Source organism: Muscardinus avellanarius (assembly GCF_963383645.1).
Source record: "Muscardinus avellanarius genome assembly, chromosome: 4".
Lineage (NCBI taxonomy): Eukaryota > Metazoa > Chordata > Mammalia > Rodentia > Gliridae > Muscardinus > Muscardinus avellanarius.
Window position 1 is genome coordinate 41,041,906 of NC_137789.1, and position 22,955 is coordinate 41,064,860.

The 22,955-nt window shown below is 39.4% G+C and overlaps 1 protein-coding gene and 1 pseudogene across 2 annotated transcripts in view; both read left to right on the top strand.

Annotated features, from left to right (window-relative positions):
- The window catches only part of STK3 (serine/threonine kinase 3), a gene marked incomplete at both ends in the record, with an annotated part of 323,355 nt that overhangs the window by 60,752 nt on the left and 239,648 nt on the right, over positions 1-22,955 (top strand).
- Positions 3,479-14,146, top strand: LOC308261918 (ubiquitin carboxyl-terminal hydrolase 21-like; annotated as a pseudogene). Its single transcript has 5 exons — positions 3,479-3,506; positions 5,409-5,570; positions 11,457-11,560; positions 11,646-11,830; positions 12,229-14,146. The product of its transcript is annotated as a ubiquitin carboxyl-terminal hydrolase 21-like (transcript).

A 22,955-nucleotide genomic window follows, 5' to 3' on the forward strand; every position in this document is an offset into this window, starting at 1 on the left:
TGTGAACCACCATGATCCTCCAGTCTCCGCCTTCCGAATGCTGGGATTACAAGTGTGCGCCACCATGCCTGGTCCTGGAACGATAATCTGGATTGCCTATGTTTTCAGAGGCATGTTTTTCTGATTGACTAGCTTTAAAAAAATGTGATGAGTGAAACAATTATCATATATTTGTTAAACAGATGCAAAACTCATTCTAGTAGTTGTTTTATAGTCATTAAACAATGTTTTCCTAAGAATATGACAACTTTTTATTTTAGGGTTTGTATGCTCTTTTGGTTTTTAAAATATGCTTTGTTGTTTCATTTAATTGTGGATATACTTTAAGTAGCACAAAACATTTTTGTTACTTTATATTGTCAGTATATTAATTCATGTACTTGCGCTAATATTGTTTATTCTTTCCTTTATTTCCCAATTGCCTGAAGAACATTTATTCATATTTCCTTATGTGTGAGTAGGATAGTGAAAAGATCTCATTTTTTTTTTTGCATGAAAAAGTATTTTTAAAGTTTTTTATTGGTGCATTGTAGTCAGACATCTTAATGGGATACAAGATGGTGGATACATACATATACACCCAGTTAGCCCTTATCCAATTCCTGCCCCATCCCCTCTCCCTCCTTCCTCATGCTTGTTTAGTGATTGACTTTGATGTGCTTGTTAAAGTACAACATATGCATTAGAGAATTTCCCTCGTCTCCCCCCCCATCCTTTCAGGCCGCTTTATTTGCTCATATATAGAATCTCCTTCTTCATCTAGAGTTCTTCCTATGACCCATTTCTCCCTAGCTTTTGCATATTAGGGAGAGCATCCTATTTCTTATTTTTTGTGACTGACAAATCTCACTTAGCATAATGTCTTCCAGTCATCCATTTCCCTTAAATTGTGGTTTTTTTTTTTTATGGCTGAGTAAAATTCCACTGTGTACATATCCCACAGTTTTGTAATCCATTCATCTGTTGATGGACATCTTTGGCTGGTTCCATAGTTTGGCTATGGTGAATTGTGCAGCTATGAACATAGATACTCATGCATTAGTTTAGTAGTTTGGTTACCTTTCTTTTGGGTAGATACCCAGAAGTGGTATTGCTGGATCATATGGTAGATTTGTTCCCATTCTTTCCTTTTCCTTTTCTTTTCTTTTCTTTTCTTTTCTTTTTTTTTTTTTTTTTTTGGTGGTACTGGGGATGGAACCCTTGTACCTCCAGGCTACACTCCCAGACCTATTTATATATACATATTTATTTGGAAACAGGGTCTCTTAAGCCAGCTAGGCTGGCTTCGAACCTGTGCAATCCTCCTGTCTCTGCCTCCCAAGCGCTGGGATTACAAGTGTGTGCTACCACGTCCGGCAGTTCTTTCCCATTCTAATGAGGATCCAACATACTGTTTTCAAAAGTGGTTGCACTAATTTGCCATTCCAACAAAAAATGTTTTAGAGTTTCTGCTTCTCCATATCCTTGCCAGCATTTATTGTATGTTTTGAATGATTGCCATTATAGTTGGAGTTAGGTGAAATCTTAGGGTTGTTTTGATTTGCATCTCTCTGATTGCTAATGATGTTGAACATTTTTTCACGCATTTATTGGCCATTTGAATTTCTTTGAGAAACCAGCTTTTGGTTTTGTTGATTTTCTGTATTTTTAAATTCTCTACTTCATTGATTTCTGCTCTGATTTTAATGATTTCCTGTCTTCTACTGGCTTTGGAGTTAGATTGTTCCTGTTTTTCAAGGACTTTGAGTTGTGTCATTAGGTTATTTATTTGATGATTTTCCTTCCCTCCCTCCCTCTTTCTTTCTTTCCTTCTTTCTTTCTTTCTTTCTTTCTTTCTTTCTTTCTTTCTTTCTTTCTTTCTTTCTTTCTTTGTTTCTTTCTTCCTTTCTTTCTTTCTTTCTTTCATACTGGGGTTCCTGGAAATCCTTCTACCTCTGGGATATACTCCCAGACCTATTTTTTTATATTTTTGTTTGGAAATAGGGTCTCTTAAGCCAGCGAGGTTGGCTTCAAACCTGCACGATCCTCCTGTCTCTGCCTCCCAAATGTGGGGATTACAAGTGTGTGCCACCACGCCTGGTCTCTATTTTTCTTATGTGAGCATTCAGTGCTATAAAATTTCCTCTTCATACTGCTTTCAAAATATCCCAGATGTTTTCTTATGTTGTATCTCTATTTTGTTTCTAGAAATTTTTTTTTATTTCACCCCTTACTTCTTCTATGACCCATTTTTCTTTCATCATTGTGGTTGTTCAGTCTCCACATGTTTATATGGTTTTTCTGTCTCTTCTTATAGATGATTTCTAGTTTCATTTCATTATGGTCTGAAAAGACACGGGAAGTATGTCACATTTTTAAAAATTTGCTAGTGCTCACTTTGTGACCTAGGATGTGATCTATTTTGGAGAAGTTTCAGTGAGCAGCTGAGAAAAATGTAAACTCTGCTGTAGTGGGTAGAATATTCTATATGTGTCTAACAGGTCCATTTGATTAATTGTGTTCTTTAGGTCTGAAGCATCTTTACTGACCTTTTGTCTAGAAAATGGGTCTAATGGTTTGAGAGGAGTGTTGAAGTCTCCTGGTATTATTGAATTGGGATTTATGTGTGACATAATGTCACACCTTCTCTGGGTTGAACTGTAAAGTCTCGGGTCCAGGGAGTTTATTGTGGCTGCGTGAGTCCCTGGGGGCACTGGATTGGGCATTCTCCTGAGGGAACCATGACTTCACTTATGGTGTTATTGAATGCAGCTCTGGATCTCTGGAGGGCATGGTAAGCTCAGCCGCTTCTGCTGCAAGTTGTAGACTCAATCCCATCCTTCGCTGGGTTGAATTCACAGCAAAATCTCAGATCCAGGGAGTTTTTCACGGCTGCGGGAGTTTCTGAGGGTGCCACACTGGGTGTTCTGTGGAGATCACAGCTTCACTTAAGGTCTGGATCTCTGGAAGGTGTGGTGGACTTGGCTTCCACTTCTGCAATTTGTAGCTGGTGTTTACACAGGAGGAACCGATTACTTGCAGTTCCAATTATCTGCAGCTGTTTACTTCAGCTTCTTGCATGTTTTCCTGATTGTCCCTGGAGTCGGGGGTAGTGAGGCAAGATGGCGCCATCGCGGTGCCCTCATCCTTGAGCCAGGCAGGTTTCTTTCCTGATGTTGAGCTCCTCTCTGAATCCCTGGAGTGTGTGGTGAGTTTGGCTGCCACTGCTGGAGGTTGTAGCTGGTGTTTGCACAGGTTGCGATGGCTTACAACCCCAGTGCCCTGTAGCTGCTCATTTCAGGTCCTTGGTTTTCCTTTTCGTCTCTGGAGTCAGGGTGCTGTGAGGCAAGATGGTGCCTCCCACCGCCACAAGCTGTCGGGGTTCTTTTCTGCTATCTGATTGGTCTTCTAATCTTCCTTTCCCCTGTCCCTTGTATCTATCATTTTTATTCATTTACTGATACTATTTTCTGGCTTTGAGAATGCTATTTTTGAGGCAATGGAGATTGAGTATCAGCATTTTATTGGTATGTGCTGCTTCCCTTGGTTGCCATCTTCCCGGAAGTAAAAAATGTATTTTACTTTATATTTGAATCATATATTTGAAGGATAAAGAATTCTAGGTTTGTTTTTTTTTGTTGTTGTTGTTGTTAGCATTTAGAGATGTTACTTCAAAACCTTCTAGCATACACTGTCTTTACTGATACATTTTGCCATTTTTTTTTAACAATAATCTCTCTCTCTCTCTCTCATTTGCCTATACGAGTTTTACCTTTGGCTTTCAGAAGCTTTATTTTGATGTGTTTAGTAGTGATATCCTTTTGTGTGTGTGTATGGGTGGGGTTATTGGAGATTGAAATGAAGTACATTCTATCTCCAAGTTATACTCCCAACCCTATTTTATTTTTTATTTTGAAACAGGATCTCATAGAATTGCTGAGGCTGACCTTGAACCTACCATCCTCCTCTCTCAGCCTCCTAAGTACTGAGATTATAGGTGTGTGTCACCATGCCCAGCTTAGTTGTGATTTTCTTGGTATTTATCCATAGTGGAATTCTTATTGTACTTTATTTCTGCAACTTAATATTTGTCATCAGTTTTGGAAAATTTAGTCATTATCATTTAAAATAGTATTGTTAGCTCATTTTATCTTATTTTGGGGTACAAACCATGCATGTATTTTAGTTTAGTTTTCTCTTCATTTTGTACCTTTTTACTTTTCATTTTTTTTTTCAGGCAGTAATTTTCTCTGATATTTCTTCCAGTATACTAGTTTTCTCTTTGCCTTTTCTGATAATTTTAAAGCATCCATTGCATTTTAAATTTTAGTTACTTAGTTTTTAGGTTCTAGAATTTGTTTGGTTATTCTAAGACAATTCCAGCTCTTTGCAGAAATGTGAAATTTTGCCCTTTATTTCATAGAATATATTTATTCGAGTCTGATAACTTCATTATCTTAATCTCCTATGGGTTAATTACTATTATTTATTGTTTCTTGATTTTCTTTTTGTCTGTGTTGGTTATCTTTGAAATAGTGCTAGACATTATATAAAAAAATTAGCAGGGATTATTTGAAGTTCAAAATGATTGTCTTTTACCAAAGATTTTTGTCTACTTCTCCTGGGTGGCTAGCATTTGTAATTCTGGATTACGTTAATTCAGTCAGCAGTAGAGATAGTTTGAATCTGGATTTTGATCTTCCATGGCGTCTGTGGTATAGCCTTGTAATATTCTAGGGTTTCTTAACCTGTTGATAGATTTTGATTCACCAATTTTTGTCTTGTTGTCTTATAAGTTATTCAAAAGCTTGTTTTGCTTCTTAGCCTCTCGTGGTCTCAATGTTGTAATTTACAGATGCCTTTTTAGAAAAGTGGCCCTTGTAACTCTTGGATTTTCTTCATTTATTACATCTGAACTCCACACAGCAGATATTGCTTTTGTATCTTATTAGTCTTCAAACAGATATTTAAATGTATTTTGTCCAGACATTTTAGTTATTTTAGCAAACAGTAGTCTGAATTATCTAGTGCACTATTACCAGAAGTAGAGCTCTCTTTTAAAAGTTTTTATAGGAGACTTCGGGGAAGATGGCAACTGAGAAAAGCAGCGTTGACGAATCCTGCTAACAACTCGATCTGTATTGCCATAAAATCAACGCTTTACATAGCCAGAAAACACTATCAGTAGAAATAAAAACTATAAATACAAGAGACAGAGAAAAAGAAGACTAGAAGAACAACTAGAGAGCAGAAAAGAAACCTGCCCACTTTGTGGCTGCAGGCAACACACCGGCGCCAGCGCCATCTTGCCTCACAGTACCAGGCTCCAGAGAGGAAAAGGTAAACATGGAGCTGAAGTGAGCAGCTGCGGATCAGTCAGTTGTAACTCAGCAGTTCTTTCAGTGCAAAGACCTGTCTAAAACTTCCAGCAGCCAAGCTCATCACACCCTTCAGTGATTCAGAGTGCAGCTCAAAATCGGAAAAGAAATACGAAGGCCTCATAGCTGAGGCTGTGGCAGCAGTGCTATATTGCAGCAGCAGCGGCGAGTTCACCATGCCTGGAGAGCTCCAGGCCAGCACGCACCAAAAACGTAAGTGAAATTGCGGCCCCTAGAGGAGAAATCCCAATGCTGCACTCCCAGGGACTCGCACAGCTTTAATAAACTCCCTGGGTCTGAGATAGTGCAGTTAACCCAGTGAAGGAGTAGTGGTGGCAGAGATAACACACCCTAGTTGTAGCTCCCTCTGGGAAAATGCACAGCCCGGTGACCCAGGGTCTCGCACAGCCTTGACTAACTCCCTGGGTTTGAGACTTTGTGATACAGCCCAGTAAAGGAGTAGTTGCGGCTGAGATTACCACAAACCCCGGAGATCCGGAGCACCATAAGTGAAGTCTTGGTGACCCGGAGAAGAACCCAGAGAAGGGACAAACTTCAAAAATAATGGGAGGGAGTAACAACAATGGAGCAATGAGCTCCCACAACCCCACAATATCAGAACCTGATAACACAGAAATACAGAAATCTCCAGAAGATCAAATCAGGAATGTAACTGTAGTAATAATACAGGACTTTCAAAAAGAATTTAGAGAGAGTCTGAAAGAAATAAAGGATGCAATCATTGAAGTAAAGGCATCAATTCAAACTATAAACAATCGATTAGACCACATGGAGAATAGAGTCTCACTACTAGAAGATGATCACTTCAAAAAGGAATGCAGTTTTCTAAGTTTATAACGTAGAAAAAACAATTTTACAGCAGGAATTGGACATTGAAGAAATATGGGCCCATTTTAAGACAGCTAACCTAAGAATAATAGGTATAAAGGAGGGAAAAGAAGGTGAAACCAAAGGAATCAATAATCTCTTTAAAGAAGTAATAGCAAAAAAATTTCCAAACATAGACCAAGAGGTCGATACACAGATTCAGGAAACTTATAGGACTCCCTTTAGACAAGATCAGAGAAAAAGTTCCCCATGCCACATAATAGTCAAAATGACCAATGTAATAGCCAAGGAGAGAATATTAAAGGCAACAGAAACAAAGGGCCAAGTGACATTCAGAGGCAAACCAATTAGAATCACTCCAGACTTCCTAAACCAAGTCATGAAAGCCAGAAGGGCTGGAGTAACACATTCCAAACTCTGAAAGAAAAGAACTTCCAGCCAAAAATGTCCTACCCAGCAAAACTATCTTTCAAATTAGATGGGGAAATAAGAAGTTTCCATGGCAAACAGAAACTGAAGGAATTTATGTCTTCAAAACCAGCACTAGAGAAAATACTCAGAGTATAACTACAAAGAAGAAATAGGTAATACACACCAGAACCAGAGAAACAAGAATTTCCGTCCAGCAGACAACTAAGCAAAGAAGAATAAAAAGTATTTCAAACAGAAAATCTTATATGTTAGGCATTAAAAATCATCTTTCAGTAATCACACTGAATGTAAATGGCCTCAACTCCCCAATAAAAAGATTTAAAGTGGCAAAATGGATTAAAACCCCAAATCCATCTATCTGCTGCTTGCAAGAAACACACAAGTAAAGATAGCAACAAACATAAAGTAAAGGGTTGGTGTAAGGTAATCTGTGCTAATGGAACGTGAAGGCAAGCAGGAGTAGCAACTATGATATCAGACAAGTTAGACTTCAAGCCCAAACTTATTAGAAGAGACAAAGAAGGTCATATTTTACTTGTAAAAGGAACAATCCAACAATAGGAAATAACAATAATCGGCATCTATGTCCAAACGTAGGTGCAGCTATTTCTATAAAACAAATTCTTTGTGACATTAAGTCACACATAAATCTCCATACAGTAATACTGGGAGACTTCAACACACCTCTCACATTAGACCGATCTTCCAGACAAAAGGTCAGTAAAAATGCCTCAGACCTAAAGAACACCATTAATCAAATGGGCCTGTTGAACACATATAGAATATTTCACCTAACTACAGCAGAGTTCATATTTTTCTTAGCTGCTCACAAAATCTTCTCCAAAATAGATCACATCCTGGGCCACAAAATGAGCACTAGCAAATTATAATGTTACATACTTTGCTGTGTCTTTTCAGACCATAATGGAATCAAACTAGAAATAAACTATACGAAGACCCAGAGAAGCCACATGAACATGTGGAGACTGAACACCACACTTCTGAATGAAGAATGTGTCATAGAAGACATAAGAGGTGAAATCAAGAAATTTCTAGAAACAAAAATAGACAGTATATCAAAACCTCTGGGACACTTTGTAGGCAGTTTTAAGAGGAAAATTTATAGCACTGAGTGCTCACATAAGAAAAACTGAAAATTTTTAATTTCATTTAGTTCAAACTATTTTTTTTTTTTTTTGGTGGTACTGGGGTTCCTGGAAGTCCTTCTACCTCCGGGCTACACTTCCAGACCTGTTTTTACATTTTTATTTGGAAACAGGGTCTCCTAAGCCAGTGTGCGCAGCTGGCTTCGAACCTGCGCAATCCTCCTGTCTCTGCCTCCCAAGCGCGGGGATTACAAGCATGCACCACCACGCCTGGCTTAGTTCAAACTATTTTAAAATTTATCTTGAATTTCTTCTTTGACTTGTATGTTATTTAGAAGTGTTATTAGAAGTGTTATTTAATTTCACACACAATATTTTTAGGATGTCCAGTTATTTTTCTGTTATTGATTCCTAGTTTTATTTCACTGTATTCTAAGAGTAGACACTGTAATTTCTATGGTTTTACATTTGTTTTATAGTCCATAATATTGTCTATCTTGGCCAGCGTTCCATATGAGCTTGAGAAGAGTATTTTTTTCTGCTGCTATTGGCCAGTCTTTAAATGTCAGTTATACCCAGCTAATAGATGGTGCTATCAAGTTCAACTATGTCCTTTTTAATTTTTTGCCTGTTGGATATGTCCATTCCTGGTTGAAGGGTATTGAAGTCGTCACCTAAAATAATGGATTCATCTATTTGTCTTTATATTTCTAGAACTTTTTGCCTTGCATACTTTCATCCTTTGTTGTTAGGTATATACACAGAAAAAAATTGTTGGATCTTCATAGGGTATGGATTCCTTTATTACTATTTAATGGCCCTCTTTCTCTCTGACAACTTCTCTTATTTTAAAGTCTTCTTTGTCCAAAATTAATATAGCTATTCCCACTTTTCTCTTATTAATGTTAGCATGGCAGATCTTTCTGTATCCACGTACTTTTAATCTCGTTTCTTTGTAGTTAAAATGGGTTTCAATTAGACAAAAAAAAATTAAAAGTTTTTATAAGTTAGGTCTTTAGCTGTAATTTACTTTAATAGTGAGGAAGCAGTCTATTTTTATTTTCTTTTTGTTTGGAAATCTAATTGTCATAATGCAATTAATTCCTCTACAACTGATTTTAATTCTGCTCTACTAAGGTTCCATATATATATATATATATATATATATATATATATATGGTTCTCAATTTATTTGGCCTCTTTGTTCTTGTTATTCTGTTGATTTATTTGTCTGCTTCTGCAACAGAAGCATGCTTTTAATTATGTGGTATGTTTGATATCTGGAACACAATTTCCCTTAATTGTCTTTCTTTTTCTTTACCTTCCATATGACTTATAGACTAAATTGTCAAGTTTTACAGGGCTTCTGATTAGAATTGCATTTAATTTAAAGATTTTTTTGGGTTGATTGTTATGTTGTCATTCATGGTCATAGGATATCTTTTGATATTCAGTTCTCCTTTTATTTCTCTAAATGCTTTTGTAAATCTCTTTTAAAATCTTAGATATTTTATTTATTTATTTATTTATTTATTTATTTATTTATTTATTTATTTTTGTGGTACTGGGGGTGGAACCCAAGGGCCTTCACTTCTGGGCTATATATACCCCCAGTCTTTTTAAAGTTTTTTTTTTGAAAACAGATTTTTACTAAGTTGCTGAGAGCCTCACTTAGTTGCTAAGTCTGACTTCAAACCTGCAATTTTCCTGTCTTAGTCTCTTAAGTGCTGGGATCACAGGCATGTAACACCTTAGCCAGGCATGCATCATGGCTAACCTTACATTTTAAAATTTGATTTGTTTCTAGATGCTTTGTCATTTTTACCGCTATCATAAGTTTTATCTTTTTTGTTGTTTTATTTTCTAATTAGCTAATGAGGGTGTATAAGAAACTATTTTTGTGTATTCTTGTCATTCACTATTGCAGCCTCAGTCTACTTGCTGTTGGTCCTATTCTTACTCTGTTGTTGATTTTTTTTTTGAAACAATTAGTCATTTGCTTGTGTACTTTCTGTTGGAGCACTTTTCTTTTAATCCAACCAGTAAAGTTCTATTTAACATTTTTTGTATTGGTTCTTGCCGAATGCCTTTGTTCATCCTTCTAATCTTTTTAGTCATATTAGTCGTTTTAGTCTTTTTCCTGAAATCTATGTTGTGTATTTGGTGCAGACTGGTTTGGCACTTATCAGATACTGGCTTGTTGGCCAGAATTTCCTTTTGCTCTGGTTTGTGGATTTGTCTATAGAGCTCTTGAAGTGCCTTCTTTGATGATTACACTCATGAAAGTGAATTCATATACCGCCTGTGGGTGTAGAACTGTATTGACAACTATTTATTTATTTATTTATTTATTTATTGATTGATTGATTGGTGGTACTGGGGTCCCTGGAAGCCCTTCTACTTCCGGGCTACACTTGCAGACCTATTATTTTTTTGAAACAGGGTCTCCTAATCCAGTGTGCTGGCTTTGAACCTGCGTGATCCTCCTGTCTCCGCCTCCCAAGCGCGGGGATTACAAGCGTGCGCCACCACGCCCGGCATCTGTATTAACAACTTTAACCTTTATCAATCCAAATATGCGAGAACACAATCATTCAAATTCTGATTTTTGTGGTTATCTTGAAAATGTGAATGAAAGCAATAAAGGTTTGCTAAAAATACGGTCAGATGGATGCACAAATATGTTGACTATTGTTCTGATGCAGCATAGTCCTGCTCAGGCCTGAAACCTTAAGTTTAGTTCACTTGATTTTGTATGTACTGCAACTTCATAGCTGTTTTAATAGTGAATCTCGAATGAATTAGGTTATATTACGTTATTAGAAACTTTCTTTTTTTTATTAGAATTTTGACTGACTATAACTATATATATGCCAAGAATTTTGACTGACTATAACTTATATATGCCAAGTAACTTATATATGTCAACGTATATATAACTTATATATGCCACTGACTATAACTTATATATATGCCAAGTATATATATATATATATATATGCCAAGTATTATATATATATACACACACAAGTATATATATATATGCCAATTCAAATGAATGAATTAGGTTGTATTACATTATTAGAAACTTTCTTTTTTTAATTAGAATTTTGACTGACTATAACTTATATATGCCAAGTCATATTATGGTGAAGAAACAAAATTAGTTGATGGTTTAGAAAGTTGATAATTGTTCTTAGGTTTTTAAATTTAAGAGCAATGACTTTTAGATTACCACTGAAGTAGCATACTTTTTGTGGAATTATGCTTATCTTTGAAGGAAATTGTAATAGGAAACAATTCATGATTTCAAATTATCAACTGCTGTCAAGGCCTGCCTTGACATAAACAGGAAAGGACAAGGCCTGAGAACAAAGGAGGGGAGCAAGAGGAAGTTAGTTTAGAAAATGTTTCAGTTAGATAAACAGGCCATCTGGTGTTTTGGACATATTCACGTAAACCACATCCCGGAAAATATGTAAAAACAAGCTCATAATGATCTATGCCTTCCTGCACAACTGCAAGCTTTACATTGTTGCTTTGTTTAAGTAAAGGTCAACCTATCAGTTTTGTACAACAACAACTTCATTGCAAAGGTATAAAAGATGCTTGCTAACTATGATCGGGGCCCTTGCTATCTCTGCTGTGACAGATGAGGCTTGGGTCTGGATTCGAATCTGTATTAAAGGCTTAATTTATACTTTAATTTGAGTCGGTGGTCTTCTTGTTCGGGCGCGCTCCATGACGTCTGGAGGCCCCAGCGAGATGCCGCTCAGACTTCTCCCTGGTTCCGGTCCCGGGTTCCAAGGGGAACAGGTTTGAGAGGTCTCTAAAATCATCCAATTTCTGAAGCCTCAACTCGTCGGCTGACAATATCAGGTAAGACAGGCCTGTCATTCAGGTTTTCTGGTTTCTGGGGAGTGCTCCATTTGGGACCGCGGAAAAGCAGGACGCCGCATTATTTTCCTGGTCCATGCCTTCCCCTGTGACGACAGCCAAAGGCTCTGGTAAATTGTCTGTTGGTCTGGAAATTTTCGTTGTGGTGTTTTTCTGTCTGTATTCCGTCGCTTTGCTTTTGTCTCTGTGGTTTGGTGTTGACGTGGGGCAGGGATCGTCCTCCTCAGGGACCCTGTCTCCTTTGGAATGTTTTCTTAAAAATTTTCGGGATTTCAAAAAACAGGGAAAACATGGTGTAAGAGTTGATGCTTTCACTTTAAAAATCATTTTGTGAGCTTGACTGGCCAACTTATGGTGTCGGATGGCCCTCAAATGGCACTTTAGATAAAAATATTTGTTTTGCAGTTCAGAATGTTGTCTATGAACCCAGTCAGCACCTAGCACAGCACCTCATCAAATACCTTATATAGACATTTGGATTGATATAGTAAGTGACCAGCCTTCATGGCTTAAAGAGTGTCAACCTGAGCCGGAAAGAGTCTTTAAGGGACAAGTCCTTGATACTGACCTCTGGAATCTTGTCACAGGCCACTGCCTAATCAGACACAGTGGCCGGGTGGGACCAACAAAGATGGGGGCGACCCTTGCAGTGGAGGTGATCAGGGCAACAGCCGTAGCTGGAGATGCAGCTCTGCCTGCTGTGGGGCTGCTCAGGGCCAGGAGGGGGCGGCCCTGAGTTGGAGCCTGGCCCAGGCCGCCCTCCCCTGCAGCCTTGCGGGGGGGGGGGGGGGACAGGTTCAGCTTGTGGTATCCACATTGTCCCAGGCCTCTGAGCACCACCTGGGCTGGAGCCCAGAGCCACCTGTAAATATCCAACCCCGAGTGGGGTCCAAGCTACCATTTATTTGCCCCTCAGGCCGCAGCAAGAAGCGCCACAACCCAGCCCCTGGGCCGAACCTCATGTTACGACCTCTGCCTCCCTGGCCACATCCCCCTGAGGAGCGGCTCAAGAAACTGGAGCTTGGACAGGGGACGAACCTTGGGGCTCTCGCCCCAGAGGCCCCATGCGGGCCGATCACGGGGTTCCCCTGCCTGGCTCACCACCCCCCGCTGTGGCTCTGCCTCTCCCATCCCGGACCAACTTAGCCCGCTCCAAGCCTATGAGCAGCAGGGACTTGCGTCCAAAGGGGATTGCCTTGGGAGGACACTGCAGCCCCGCAGAGCTGGGGGCTGCGCTGGGCCACCTGGCACTCCGGCCCGAGTCCTGCACCTTGTGACGGAGCACGTAGCTGCACTGCCTTGGGGGCTTTTCTGGACCCCCGACCTTGCTTAGCATTTAGACAGAGCCCCTGCTTCCCACAGCACCTTCCACATGATAGCTGTGTGGCCCTCTGAGCCTTTCTACACCGATGAGAAGATGGCTCATCACACGCTACTGCTGGGCTCTGGTCATGTTGGCTTGTGGAACCTGGGCAATATGTGCTTCCCGAACACCGTCCTGCAGTGCCTCAGCAGCACGCGGCCTCTCCGCAGAGGGACTTCCTGCAAGAGATGCCTGGTGGGGGCTGAGCCCAAGAGCTCACAGAAGCCTTTGCAGATGTGATTGGCGCCCTCTGGCACCCCGACTCCTGCGAGGCTGTGAATTCTACTCAGTTTTGGGCGGTCTTCCAGAAATACGTTCCATTCTTCTCTGGATACAGCCAGCAGGATGCCCAAGAGTTCCTGAAGCTCCTGATGGAGCAGCTACACCTTGAAATCAACTGCCGAGGCCGCCAGCCTCTGCCAGTCCTGACCAATGGGCCAGCTTCCACCCTGCCCCGCCGAGGAGGGACTCTGCTAGAAGAACCCAAGTTAAGTGACGACGACCGGGCCAACCTAATGTGGAAACATTACCTGGAGCGAGAGGACAGCAAGATTGTGGACCAGTTTGTGGGCCAGCTAAAAAGCTGTCTCCAGTGCCAGGCCTGTGGGTATCGTTCCACGACCTTTGAGGTTTTTTGTGACCTGTCCCTGCCCATTCCCAAAAAAGGACTTGCCGAGGGCAAGGTGTCTCTGTGCGACTGCTTTACCCTGCTCACCAAGGAAGAGGAGCTAGAGTCAGAGAATGCCCCAGAGTGTGACCGATGTCGGCAGAAAACACGAAATACCAAAAAGTTAACAGTGAAGCGGTTCCCCCAGATCCTCGTGCTCTATCTGAATCGATTCTCCACCTCCCGAGACTTCATCAATAAAAGCTCAGTAGGTGTAGACTTCCCGCTGCAGCAACTGAGCCTAGGAGACTTTGCCAGCAACAAAACCAGAAGCCCTGTGTACTAGCTGTACGTCCTCTGCAACCACTTGGGCAGCGCCCACTACGGCTACTACATAGCCCTGTGCCGCTGTCAGACTGGCTGGCATGTCTTCAACAACTTCCGCGTCTTCCCCATCAGCAAAAAACAAGTGGCGTCCAGCGAGGGCTACGTGCTGTTCTACCAGCAGATGCAAGAGCTGCCCCGGCGCCTGTGACTCCCCCAGCACCCCAATCCCAGGCTTCCCACTTATTGGGGAGGTGGGAGGAGGGCGTAGCTCCCGTTAAAGAAGGGACCCTTCTACCTGAAGGCTCCTTTGTCTCCCAGCCCCATGAAATCCCTCTTTTTCTCAGAATCCCCAAGGTTTAATTTCTCTCTTAGACCCTCTTCACCTCTGAAGAGAGGGAGAGAATTAAAATAAAGGCTAAAAAACAGATTACTGAACCAGATGGATTGCCCTCTGATGCTAAACTTCTAAAAGATATTTTTCGCAGCAGTTGACCCAGATGGTATCCAAACTCCAGCCACAATAAGGAGGCTCTCGATCAGTATCGCCAGCTTCTGCTCAAAGGTCTTCGAGCAGCTGCCCGTAAACCCACAAATCTTTCTAAGGTCACTGAGACAATTCAGGGTCCAGGAGAAAGCCCTACGGCCTTCCTGGAGTGGCTATCAGAGGCATACCGGACTTCCCCCATCGACCTGGATGCCCCTCAAAATAGGCGAGCACTGGCTGTCCAATTTGTGGCCCAGTCAGCCCTAGAAAGTTAAAGGGCTTTGCAGGAAAATCACTTTCGGAATTGGTTGAGGTTGCCCAGAAGGTCTTTAATAATCGAAAAGACCCCTCACAGGCCCTAAATAGAAAAAATTGTCAAAAGTCTAGTTGGCCAAGAACATTGCCAAAAGACCAGTAGGGCCCTTGAGGTTCTAACTTTAGTTCCTGATAAACCTCTTGTCTCCACAGCCCGTGTACTCCAAAAAAAACCAAGCTATGGTGCAAAAACTCCAGGCAAGACCTGGTAAACGGGTGGCTCTATTTACCAGATTCTAGAATTTTTATTCCCCAGGTCTTGGGGCGCCAGATTGTGGACCAGACATAGCAGAGCACTCACCTTGGAGGAACCAAACTGGCCGAACTGCTTCCATAAGATGTACAAAGACTTGGCCAGTAGGTGCGGGTCACGCGCTAAGGTCAACGCAGGACCCCTACACCAAGAACCATTAAGAACCTGGTTCAGAGGTGAGAGTCCCGGAGAACACTGGGAACTGACTCCAGCTCCTGGAAGATACAGGTATCTCTTGGTTATGGTAGATACTCCAGATGACCTGAGTCATACCCAACCAAAACCGAAAGAACTCAGGTAGTAGTTAAACTCCTCGCCGAGATTCTCCCTCGGTTTGGCCTACCACTATATATGGGGTCTGACAATGGTCCGGCGTTTATCGCCGATGTCACTCAATTATTGGCTAAGACACTTAGGATAAACTGGAAATTACATTGTGTCTATAGACCTCAGAGTTCAGGACAGGTAGAAAAACTAAATCGGACCTTAAAAGAAACCTTAACTAAAGCTAGAGACTGGCGATAACTGGGTCAGTCTCCTTCCTTTTGCTCTCTTTCAGGCACGGTGTACCCCCTATATAAAGGGACTAATTCCTTATAAAATAATATTTGGCCACCCCCCCACCTATTCTTCCCCGGCTGAGGGAAGAACAGTTAGCAGGTCTGTCAAATCACAATCTTTTAAGATCTTTACAGGCACTCCAAGCGACCCGGGAAGAAACACAACAACTTATGCAGGCGGCCTACCAGAAACGGAGCCTTGAACAAACAGATACTCTGGTGGCCCAGCCAGGCGATCTGGTTTGGGTAAAGAAGAGGGACCCTGCCTCTCTTGAACCCCAGTGGACCACATCCTGTTATCCTGAACACCCACTCTGCAGTAAAGGTTAAAGAAAAACAATACTGGATACACTGTACACATATCCAAAAGGCCCAGGAGGAAGATGAAAGATAAGAGGTCAGCCTCTCCAACAACCTGTTAAAGGTCAGGTTGGTGTGACACTCCTCTTCGCCATCTGGTTCCTGACCCTTAGCCACAGATGAATATCACCCTTGCCCACGCTACCCACACTGTGCCTCTTCTTATCGCTGGGAAGTAACCCGAACTCTGGATAGAGCTCTAGTTGGAAGTGTCACCTCCACGAGACCACCCGAGATACAGACTGTAGGCAGAAATATATCCACTAAAATGTTCCTGAACATCTTTGTACTTGGGGTCAAGTGTTCTAAGATGTTTAATCGCTATTAAAACCTAGCTATGGGAGAGCCTTATGACCTCTGAATCAATGATTTGATTCCCCGTAAAGACCAGTAGGGAATGTCAAGGCAGAAAAAGGACAAGGCCTGAGAACAAAGGAGGGGAGCAAGAGGAAGTTAGTTTAGAAAATGTTTCAGTTAGATAAACAGGCCATCTGGTGTTTTGGACATATTCATGTAAACTACATCCTGGAAAATATGTAAAAACAAGCTCATAACGATCTGTGCCTTCCTACACAACTCCAAGCTTTACATTGTTGCTTTGTTTAAGTAAAGGTCAACCAATCAGTTTTGTACAACAACAGCTTCATTGCAAAGGTATAAAAGATGCTTGCTAACTATGATCGGGGCCCTTGCTATCTCTGCTGTGACAGATGAGGCTTGGGTCTGGATTCGAATCTGTATTAAAGGCTTAATTTATACTTTGAGTCGGTGTCTTCTTGTTTGGGTGTGCTCTGTAACACTGCTATATATTTTAATCAGATGTTTCCTTAAAATTTAATATTAAAAGCATAAGAAAAACAAGTATGATTAAGTGATATGTCTTTTAAAAAACATTTAAGTTCTTTTTTTTTTTTTTCTTGGTGTGTGTAGTACTGTGAATTGAACCCATGGGCATTCTACCTCCCCAAGCTGCACTTCCAGCCCTATTTTTTATTGTTATTTTGAAACAGGGTTTCACTAGGGTGATGAGAGTCTCACTACTTGCTGAGGATATACTCAAACATGTGATCTTCCTGTCTCAGCCTCCCAAGTACTGTGATGATAAGCACGCACCAGCATGTACACTGTAAGTTCAATTTTTTTAGACATAAGTTTAAGCAGTTTGTATCTCATCTCCCACCCATAAATTTTAACTTCACTATTTTATCATATACTGTAGACTCAGCTTCACTTTAAAAATTGGCTCCTGGAATAAAAACTGGATTCATATTTTGATGTTTGTGTGCCTACTTTTACCTCATTTTTTTTTTTTTACTTTTGAGTGTTTCTCTCACTTTACTTCTTAGTGAATTTGCATCCATATGGCCTGGCTTAAAATATTATCTCTTATTTGAAATTTCCTTTTTTTTCCCCAGGGAGTTTGTTGTCTGTACAGTAATTAATTTATTAACTAATTGGATAAGTTTTGTGGCATAGTCTCACATAGCACAATAAATGCTGTCATTGTTAAAATTTTCACTGTTACTATTTTGCCTATTTGTATTACTTGGCCAGCTGAACAGCTTTTCTTGTTTGTATTGCCTGTTGTGTATCATTTGTGTGCCTCTGCTTTGCCTTTTGTTGTTGTTGATCTCATTTGACCAGTTTGCAGAACTTGCTTCACAGTTTGCTAATAGTTCTGAGTACTTTACATATCTTTTTTTTTTTTTTTTTTTTTTTTTTTTTGCGGTACTGGCAATGGAACCTAGCTGCATTCTATCTTCGAGTTACATCCCCAGCCCTATTTTTTATTCTTTACTTTGAAATAGAGTCTCATTGAGTTGCAAAGGGCCTCACTAAGTAGCTGAGGCTGTCCTTGAACTGCAATCCTCCTGTCTCAGCCTCCTGAATGATGGGATTACAAGCCTTTGCCATCACGCCCGGCCTACATATCATTTTTAAAGTTGTAAAATGAAGTACCTGATTGTTAGCATAGATATTAAAGAAGGAGCGTTAAAATTTGACCTGTACTTTTTCTTTGGAAAACATCTAGGAAAAGATAAGGACCCGGAGTTAGGTTTGAGGGATAATTGTGCACATGCCAGTGAGGATAATTGAGGTTGAGTAGTAAAGGTGGGGATTGTGTCTTAGGTGCTGGTGCTGGGCGTGGCATAGATCACAGAGTTGGCCAGTGAGCTGATGAGTAGCTGTAACTGTGGCAGTTAATGGCAGTTGTACTAGAATTTGCATGAAAGTGAAACTCTACTATGTTCCACTGGGTGGTAAAAGTTTCTCTGACTTCTAGTAGTATTATGAGTAAAAATCTCTGTTAAGTTAGTTCTCATTTAATCTTTTTGGCTTATACGTATATGGAGGAATCTGTAAGTAATACATTTTTGATTTCTCTGATTAGACTTAAAAACACAGCTTAGGTCTTGGTTTCAAATACATTTAGTAGCTGATTTTTTATAGTATTTTAAATCTATCTTTTAAGTTTGATGAAACCTTTTTTTAGTCAATCTAGCCACATTATTTTACTCTTGGAAATCACATTTAATTACCTTTTGGGGTTTGGTAGAAGACTGGTTGTAGTTGCCTTTCTTGAGAGTTTCAGTGTATTCATCTTGGAAATATTCCAAGTGCCTAGAATAGCTATTGACACCTAGCAAGCCTTTGATAAGTGTTTGTTAAATTGAAACATAATTGATTCCTTAGTTGCTTATTCTGTGAACATAAAATGACCCTACCAATCTATTCAGTGTTGCTTATTTTTTGGATAAGTTGTAATTTCATAGCTACTACTACTTGGTATTAATAATGTAGATTATTGAACACATATGTCCACATACCAAAGGCTATAAGAAGTGGGTTTGTCAATAAACTTGTGTGACATTCCAGGATATGTTGCATTAGTTTCTTGATTTTTACATCAGTTTGTAATGTTTCTGTGTTTAATTTTTTGCTTATCTTTAAAAATGTCTACATTGATAACTAACTACAAGCCTTCTTTGCTCATGAAAAGAAATCTACATTTTTGTTGTTGTTATTGTAAGTTAATGTAAACTTATTTTTTGAGCAGTGAAGTATTTTTGCACTAAAAGAAAAGGTCGGTATATTTATGGGATTACTATTTGACTCTCTTTTTGCAAGGAAATTAAAATAAAACACCAATTTATATTTCATCAAATGCCACTTAACATCTCTAAACATTTATGCATTTCAAATAATATATACTGAAATGTAGTAATGTACAATTCTGTGAAACTGAAGCTTTTAAGAGATAGGTTATATTTTTTGATTAGAGGCTTTCAAAATAATCTTTACATAATTGTAAAGCTATGCCTTGACATATGGAAGAAATAGAGTCTGTGTCTTAGATGTTTATTATATACTTGGAAACATTCTAAGAAATTGCCTAAGGTTATTCTCCCCAATTTAGGCTCACTTTTTGATTGAGCCACTTGTTTTAATTCAACCTAGTATAGTAGAAATAGCATGAATCCAGACTTTCAGCACTATGGATTCTAGTTTTGGTTTTCTTTAAACTAGATTTATAATCTGGGAAAAATAATTTAACTGACAAGGACTTCAGTTTCCTCATCTGTTAAGTAATAAATAGCATTTATATAATGCTTTATGTTGACAGCTTTATTTACATGTCAGATGTAACATATACATTGATCTAGGTTCGGTGTACCTCATTGGAGATACAAACAACACTAATAAATATTGTTGTTTTTGTATGGTTTTATAGTCAATGAGATAATATGTATATAATAAGCTAAATTCACAGAGTTAAGAATTCTTTAGGAGTAAAAAATATAGGCATAGTTCAGAGAAAGAGAAGGTCACTTAGCAAATTCTTTTTCTTTTTTTTTTGGTGGTACTGGGGTTCCTGGAAACCCTTCTACCTCCGGGTTACACTCCCAGACACCTATTTTCTATATTCTTATTTGGAAACAGGGTCTTAAGCCAGCGAAGCTGGCTTCGAACTTGCATGATCCTTCTGTCTGCGTCTCCCAAGCGTGGGGATTACAAAGCAGATTCTTGAAAGAGTAGTAATCATCAAATACAAACTCCAAGAGTAGTGTGTGTGTGTGTGTGTGTGTGTGTGTGTGTGTGTGTGTGTGTACTCGTGTGTACTCGTTAATCTTCAGTTTCTGGGTAGTGCGTGGCATATAGGATCCTCAGTAAATATTTGAAAGATTGAATGAGTAAATGGATGAATCAGAGAAGGGAGTACAAAGGACATTTTAGGAGAAGAAACAAGGATATACTAAAATTGTGTCATACCCCTAAGTCACCAAAAGAGAATGTCCCCTGCATCTGGTTTAAGTGAATTTACTTTTCTCATATTTCATCAATTGATCAAAATTGTTGCCATATTTTAGGTTGAAGCTGTTAGGATCATGTCATTACATATTTTTTTTTCCATGTTGGATAAAGCTGTGATACCATCCTTATTTTGCCACTGTCTTCTGGCTTCCTACTTATTTTATCCACTTCTTCAAATGTGTGTGTTACTTCTTTGAGAGACATTCTTTGGCACATCTTGTGTTCTTGTTCCAATGTCGACTCATTGCTCTTTAGGTCTGCTGTGCAGCTGCGTCCTGGATCCCTGGGTTAGTGCCCCCATGTCCTTATACGTCTCCTGTTCCTTGATCTTTCATCTTTGTTTTGTATTTCTATCTTTATCATACAAGAATAGGTCAGTTATTTGAATCCTTGCGTATCTGAAAATCCCTTTAATTTGCCTTTGTATTTGGTGGGTAGTCTTGCAGAATTTTAAGTTAATAATAATTTTCTCTCAGAGCCTTGAGATTTTCCTCCATTATCTTCTGGCATTCAGTATTGCCTAATGTGATGGATAATGCTTATCAGAGTCTTATTTAAATGTAAGTTCTCCTAGTCTCTGGAAATTTTGGGGCCTTTTTATCTTGATGTTTCAGATATTTCTCAGGGAATAAGGTATTTCGGAAATATATGCCCAGGTGCTAGTCCTTTTTATTAGTTATATTCAATATTCAGTAGTTTCTTTTCATATAAATACTTGTCTTCCTTCAGCTTTGGAAAAATTTTTCTAATAATTTCTCCTGTTTCCTTCATTGAATGATTGACTCCCGTGTGTGTGTGTGTGTATTTATAATTTGTATATATGTAATTTTTTGCCTTTTTGTCTCTTGACTTTTTTGGGAGGAGGTAGAGATAGTTTATTTTATTCTCTGACTCTTTTTAACTGAATTTATTTCAGCAATTATATTTCAGTTTATAAGAACTCTTTCAGTTTTTATTTTTCCTTTCTCATAAGTGATGCTGTTATATGGATGCAAAAACTTTCCAAATTGCTCTAAGAATAGAATTCTAAAGAAGTTATTTGTAGTTTTCTGAATCATCTCAGTTTCTTCTAGGGTTATTGTTTCACTGTTTTGTTTATTCTGGTCTTGCCCATGGGACAAATCTTTTTGACTGACAGACATAATGTGAGGGTGAATGGGTCTGGAGCTAGCTTTTAGAGGGAAGAACCCTAAAAGGCTATTTATTCAGTTTCTTTAAAAAACACCTTTTGTTTTGTTTTGCTTTGTTCTGAGGAGTAATGCTAGATGTAACCATGTAAGAATCTGCTTATACTTGGGGGTAAGAGTGGACTGGGGATTCGAGTCAGTTCTTGTTTTATTTTCTTCTTTTCAGCCCATAAAAAAGCCAACTGTCTTTCCACCCCCCCCCTTTTTTTTTTACTTTGTGCTCTCAGGGTATGATTCTAAACTTGGAGTCCCTCTGAAGTATTACCTTTTGTTCCAGACCCCTTGTTTGAATGCTCTTGACTGATATTCTATCCATAGAAATGTTCCAGAATTTATTAGACTCTTCTCTGCTGGTACTTTTTTTTTTAACAATTTTTTTATTGAACATAAATAGTATACATTTACACTATATTTGGTGCCCTCTCCCCCACGCCCCCGTTTTCCCTTCCCCCCTCCCACCAATGGTTGTCCAGGTTAACCATGTCTTATTCATAATTTTACACATGTTCAGGTGTAGACCCTCATTAATCAAGATCGGCCTTCCTCCTCTCCTATCTTACCATCCAAACTTAGCTAGTATTTCCCCTTCAATATCTGGAGTCCCACTGGTATCCTTTGCGTTTCCTAGTTTGGGCATGCTGGTACTTTTGTTATTTATTATGTTTTAAGGAATTTTCTTACAGTTTGTTGGAATTTCAGAGGAGAGACAAATAATTAAACAGATTAACTATAAATTCACGTGAGTTTTGTACTTGAATCAGTATTATTTTTTCTTTACCCCCAAATGCCTTAGGTATACTGTATATACTCTTAGGGTTTTAAATTAGTACAACTGCTTTGAAAAGTAGATTGATAATCTTTGCTGAGTATGGATGTTTTCTAGGATCCATCTGATGATTCTCTTCCTTTTTCTGTACCTTTGAGAAATCCCAGCACAGCTGTACAGTGTGACCTGTACGAGTATGTTGTCACAGCAGAACACTACAAACAGATTTTAAGTATTGGTCAGCAGTGGTTCTTGGACTAAAGAATTGCTGTGTATTTTAGTCTCCATAGTGTATAGTAGCTCTTTGGTAAAGTCTAAGCCCTGAGTGTGGTACTCTGGTTAAGACTTTATAGAGTATCCAGATATGCAGAAGAAAATTGAATTAACACAACAAATAGGTTTTGTATCTTAAAGCTTATATAAACATTCAGTTTGTTTATATTATGTAACTTTTATATCTACCTTTATCAGGATGAGACTTAAGAGAGCAGCTTTTAAGCTGATATACATTTTTTTCCCCCCCCGGAAGACTGGTGGTATACTTGCTATTTTGTCATGGAAATAACTGGAAGGTCCTATTTTCTTTTGATTGCTACTTTTTTTTTTTTTTTTGCGATACTACACCCCCAGCCCTATTTTTGTTCTTTATTTTGAAACAGGGTCTCATTGAGTTGCAAAGGGCCTTATTGAGTAGTAGTTCAGGCTGTCGGTGAACTGTGATCTTCCTATCTCAGTCTCCCAAATGCTGGGATTAGAAGTGTGCACTACTATGCCCAGC